Source organism: Mizuhopecten yessoensis, unplaced genomic scaffold (assembly GCF_002113885.1).
Source record: "Mizuhopecten yessoensis strain PY_sf001 unplaced genomic scaffold, ASM211388v2 scaffold10949, whole genome shotgun sequence".
Classification (NCBI taxonomy): Eukaryota; Metazoa; Mollusca; class Bivalvia; order Pectinida; family Pectinidae; genus Mizuhopecten; species Mizuhopecten yessoensis.
The window spans coordinates 922,926-929,041 of record NW_018408802.1 but is presented as its reverse complement, the minus strand read 5'-3'; the positions used below and the strand labels follow the sequence as shown (position 1 = coordinate 929,041).

General features: G+C 38.3%; 1 protein-coding gene across 1 annotated transcript in view; it reads right to left on the bottom strand.

Annotated features, from left to right (window-relative positions):
- Window positions 1-596, bottom strand: part of LOC110463980 (protocadherin Fat 3-like) — a 45,492-nt gene extending 44,896 nt beyond the window's left edge. Inside the window, exon 1 of the mRNA XM_021518954.1 lies at window positions 347-596. The gene's annotated coding sequence lies outside the window, so the exon portion shown is untranslated. The remainder of the gene's footprint in view (window positions 1-346) is intronic.
- Between the last annotated feature and the right edge of the window lie 5,520 nt (window positions 597-6,116).

Below are 6,116 nucleotides of genomic sequence, written 5' to 3'. Positions count from 1 at the left end.
ATGATGATGATGATGATGATTGACAATGTGTATGTACAATGATGATGATGATGATGATTGTCAATGTGTATGTACGACGATGATGATGATGATGATGATGATGATGATGATGATGATGATGATGATGATGATGATGATGATGATGATGAGGTTGATGACGTGTATAAATGACTATGATTGAGAAACGCATGCTTCTGTCTACAAGTGAGAGTTTGTGTGTAATGTCTGTTTGATGTAGATGTAACAAAAAACTTGAAAAAATAAAACAATATAAAAAAAAAATTACCCGTCATTATCCCAGATTGATGTTCTATTTGTTTCAGTTTATAATTAAAGACTTATTTACCTGCGCATTCTCAAGTTTTTGAATCTTTCATATCCTCTCCGGGTAGCTGACGATTTTTCTCTTGCTCCTGAGGTGACGTTTTGGACCATTCGTTTGTTAGCACCGTTTTGCTTTGCAGTGGTTTGTTGGTATTTTCTTCGATCCTGTTTTGTGTTCCCTCGTTCGTAGTGTCGGACCTCTGGACCTCTCGCCGGTAGACTGTTTTGTCCTATTCTCTTGGCCGCAACCAGGAAGAATAAAACACAAGTCAGCTGACAAATATCGTTCTCTTATCGATATTGTAAATCTTTCTGAATTCCTCTATGCGTTTCATCTTATCGAACGGGCCCCACATAGATTAAATCTCACGTTTACCTATTTGTTATCAGTAAATACATGCATGCTCAGGTGAATCAGTATGATTATTACAATAAGGTTATTGCCTGTTTATAGACGATAGATTATTTATCAACCTAAAATATAACCAGCACTTATGTGGATAGCATTAGTACATTGCGATGAATGTCATAGCAACAGTAAATGTACCCTGATGGCGCAGCTCAGCGGCCATTTAAATCCCGCCATAACGGGATGTCAGAATGAAACACGAATGAACAGAATAGATAAATGAACATGTAAAGATTTCATGTATTTCAAATAGGACAGAAGATCAGTTGTGATATTGTTTTTGTTTCCTAAGAAAGATGAACTTGTACAGCATCAACATGTACCAACAGTGATCAATGTTAATGCTTATATTATTAAATTTCGCCAGGTAAAATATGCACGAGGGACATTTAATGCATTTTGTCATTGGTATCAGATATTACATGTATGATGCATATAATTTGATCTTTCTATTACAATCCTTCGAAATACCCCCTTAACAGACAGGAACTTTCAAAATCACGCTATTCATGATGTAAACGTTGTGCGGTAGTCTCCCCTTGGTACACTGGATAGAAACTTTTTACTAATTAGATGCATATCGTTTACCAGAGAGAATTTGTTTTAGTGAAGGAAATGGGAAGAAGTCAGAAGGACTTAGATCTGATGAATAAGGTGGGTGGTCAATATGTACTACCTTTCCCTTGCTTCAAAAACGCTTGTACAATATTGCTTCTGTGGGCAGAACGATTGTCGTGAATTAGCTGGACGCCATTCAATCCTTTCCTTGGACGTTGTTTTCATGTAGCATCGTTTGCCAGTATATAGTACTTAGACTCTGTAAACATGGCAGTGATACTTTTCTTTTCTTTGCACGGTATCTGAACCACAGGTAAACTAAAATTGAAAAGAAAAATAACATACAATCTTGCAATCCCCTGGCCTTTCTTTATTTCTCGGCGGCCATTGATTGTTATTAATACGCCTCTGGGGTTCAAAGTAATAGACCCAGGTCTCATACCGTGTAAGTTACTCAGATAGCTTTCTTGGCTCGCAATTTCTATACATTTTCAATAAAAAAAAATATTACATTTCAAACGTTTGGCCTTTTGTTCAGATGTCAGAAAATGAGGGATCCATCGGGCACAAACCTTCTTTAATTTCAAGCACTTTGTCAGATTGAGATATATACTGCCTTCAGAAATGCCAAACTATCTACAGCAACAATGTTCTTCTCTAAATCTCAAACAACTGGCTTACCTGCCAGGGTGTTTACCTTGATATCAACTTTACCATTCTTGAATTTGTTAACAAACCTGAAAGCAGTTCTTAATGTGACGACACTTGTGCCTCTTACACAACTCCTGGATGTTTATGTTTTTTGAGGTATCTGTATAGCACACCGTGATCTAATATATGTGCTAATTTCAAATTTAGTACCAACCGTCTTTTTTAGCATTGAAAAGCAGCCGCCGCTACAAGTTGTCACGAATACATAACATTAAACAATGAATAACTTGCTCAATAATAGTCAGATGATGTCGAAAGTTTGCACGTGCATTGTTCTTTAAATACTGTTGCGGTGCCAATGCGTTAAACTGTTCTATTTCCCGTTCGTACGGGAGCTTTGTGGTGACAGAATTTATTGAATGGCTCTTATATCAGGTTATATTTTTTATTTTTTTTCTGGCGATATACTGTTATATCTTTTCGATGAGAAGTGGCATAAATGAGAGAGATATATACTATCGTAGCTATTTTAAAGTGTAGAAATAGCATTCATAGTCTTAGTACTACTGGTACAACTGCGCGGCTACGCACCCGGAAAATATCGCGCACAATTCAGTTTGTCTAAGACACTTTGGCAGTTACACCAGTAAGTATGACATATATGTATATGCAGTTTATTGTATTTAGTCAAATAACACCATTAAAATTGGTCAGATAATGAAAATATTTATCCCATAACGAAAATGTACATAGTTGATAATGAGTGTGACATTACCGGAAGTCAACGTCCAGTGAGGTCAGTTTTGTGTTTTGGGAATGCTGGTGTCAATTTTGGCCACGACCGAAATAGCGCAATATCTGGGCCCTTCAGTGAGAAGGACCCGACCACACAGTGTAAGTGATTCCGATTTCGTTCAAAATACATTATTGTGGCTTTGCATTTACACAATACATCGCAAACAAGAATTATAAGTATTATAATATATAAATCTAACGAGATATTTCTGTTCACATCTGGATTGGAATAAAAAGAAAAAGGAATAATTAGGGTAAACAAGCAAGAGGGTACCAAACCGCACAAAGTTAGTATGCTTTAACGCAAAATAAATTATGCATTTACTACGATGATTGAGGGATAATTTGGAAGATGTTGTTGATTCAGAAGAAATGCCGATACTTGTATTCCAAAAAAGTTAGCAGAATAAAGCGAGAATACTTCAGTATTTGTTAGAAGTTCACCGACAGCTGCCGCTAAAATGTACGGTTATATCTTCACATGGCTACTGCAGCAGAGATTCCATTGTTGATGATGTTAATAAGCTGGCATCGTGTTTCATAATTAATCAGTATTTTAAAGTTATAACCTATCATTCATACAGTACATTTGTCTTTGTGTGTCACTTATACTTAGCTCTGTCATACGTCCTTGAAGTTGTTGTTCGCCTGAGGTACGACGGAGTCAGTTTGCGCCTTTAGAGGTTTTACATGTATCTGTTCGTGTACGTTTCTAATGGTTGAGTGTATCTATAGTATAGCATATTTAGTATGCTCATAGGCAAAAACTCAAGATTCTGGCATTTCTTTGTCTGCTGCTTGGTATCAAAAGGTAGCTACTTCCTTGTTGTGGGTTATCTTCCGTTTTTAAGGCATGTTCTTTTCGTTTTTTTGGCTTTTACCCCAGGGGCTACGCTCACTTTCACTATCGACATCCCAGGAATATGTTATATAAAAATTGAAGGCACGCAGCTAGCTATTTGATTGGTCTCGGGCAAAAGGTGCCAACAATCGCTAGGCTGAAACCTGTCCATAGAAGATTACTAAGGAGCGACACCCGAATTCAAAGCCAGTCAAGTTCACCGTTACCCGACCGCGAGATTCTTTGGATGTACACCCAAGATATTTTTGTCTCATCGATAAGGTGTCGCACACTGAGCCTTCGATTTTGTCCTGACATTTTCAGGGGTGCAGAAAGCGTATATGTAAGTGAGTGTAACCCCTGGAGTATCGAGGATCCTGTGTAGTCTTTTTAGCAGATATACCACTGACAACATCACATGCTAGTAGTACCTGTACGTGTTATTCATCCTGTACACACAACACACAATATTGTCAAGGCGACCCACTCTCCTGTATCTGCGATACTCTAGAGGTCATGCTCACTTTCGCTCTCGGCACCCCTGGAATCATACAAGTGCCCTGGAATATGCCATAGCAAAATTAAAAGCGCGCGGCTAGCTATTTTATTGGTCTTTAAACAAAATACCAATAGCTTGGTTGATATCTGTCCTTTGAAGATTACAGAGGAGTGACACCCGACTTCAACGCCAGTCAATTTTACCATTATGCGACCGCGATATTCTTTTTATGTACATCGAAGGACCAACTTAGGCTTCTTGTCTCACCCGCAAAGTGGAGCACATTGAGCCACGATTTTGCTATGGAGCATCGAGAATGTCTCTCCTGTATCGCTAGTTAAGTGACTGACACATAACACTTACAATACAACGTTTCATTTTATTTCAAAATAATGTATAATAATACAAGGAACATGAACACGAGACACAACAAGCAAACCAAAATTATTTTCCATTATGGGGGAAAACAATCATTAAATGATATAAGTAAATACACATATAAGCCTTCAATATTGTCACATGCAATAAATCACTGTTAGAATTGTGTATGATATATAGGGTAAGCATTGGGTGCACCCGTATACCTACCCGCCGTGTCACTCCCGTCCGCCCCTATACCACAATGACGTTAGCGCTGGGTAGGGAGACCGGGACAAGTTGAGCAACTTTGCATTTTTTTGCTTTAAAAAAAAAAGGAATAAAAGAACAATGCATCTTTTGAATTTAACAAAAAAAGTACCCGCAGTTATCTCTATTTAGTATGCTCAAAGATTTGGAAACTAATTCCAGTCAGTGAAGTGTGGCTCAACTTACATGGAATGCAGGCTATGAGACGGTGAAAGAAATTATTGAATTTCAAATGCTTGAACAATTTACAAACATTCAACATCGTCACGGAATATTTAAAATCATTAGTAAGACAGGCCAAAATGAAAATAATTATCTCTTTACCACTTCTAAGAACCGGTTCCAAACACCATTTACCAGCTAGGTTATAAAACAAGTATTCTATACTCAAAATAATCATTCTTGTTTGCCTGAATGGTCCAAGAGCGCCTGCGGAGGGTTTTACGTTATTTCGTGACTCCTTTAATCTTCATCAAAGACAGTAAATCTCTACTACCACGGTCACGTGCCATCATGTAATTTGGCATACAGCTTAAGGATTATCTCGAGTTTTTATTGGTAATATCAATAAAAGTATCCGTTCTAACTATGATGACTGCGTTACTTGGCCATAACAATTTTCACAGCAAAATTTAATATTGTGTCTGGCGGAATGATGTCAAAGTACGTACAACGTCTTTTAGGCTGGGATGATTGATAATATCTCAATAACAAGGGGGCACACCAACCGTTTATACAAAAGTGAGAACCATTAGCCGAAGGATGCTCCAGACTAAATTAGGATTAAAATCCCTTAATCCCTACGGTAGAAGAAGGATTTTAAAGGTTTTACCTCTATTTTCATTATTTGGCCCTGTCCCTCTGTCCCTACGGGGGCCAAACCACCACTTATACAAAATTGTGTCACCTTGGCACAAGGATGCTCCAGACTAATTTAAGATAAAATCAATTAATCCCTACGGTAGAAGGATTTTAAAGGTTTTACATCTATTTCCCCTATTCGTCCCAGCCCCTCTGTCCCCAGGGTGGCCACACCCACCGTTTATACAAAAGTGAGTCCCCTAGGCCTAAGGATGCTCCAGACCAAATTTAGTCAAAATATACTTGGCCGTTCAGGACTAGTAGCGTTTTAAAGGAAAAGTTGACTGACTGACTGACGGACGGACGGACGCCGGACGCTGCGGTATGGCATAAGAATAGAACATAGAATCCTCGGATTTTAATTAAGGATGAAGACCTACCAGCAGATCCTCGCCTGAACAAATATCCTAGCCAGTTAATGCTTTTTAACGTAAAAGCTTTCAGATGACGCCATACCTATATAAAAACCCACTCTCGGTAAGACAACCACCTGTTCAATAGCCTCCAAATGGTCCGATGCTATTTACAGAGACACGACTGACAGTCATGAT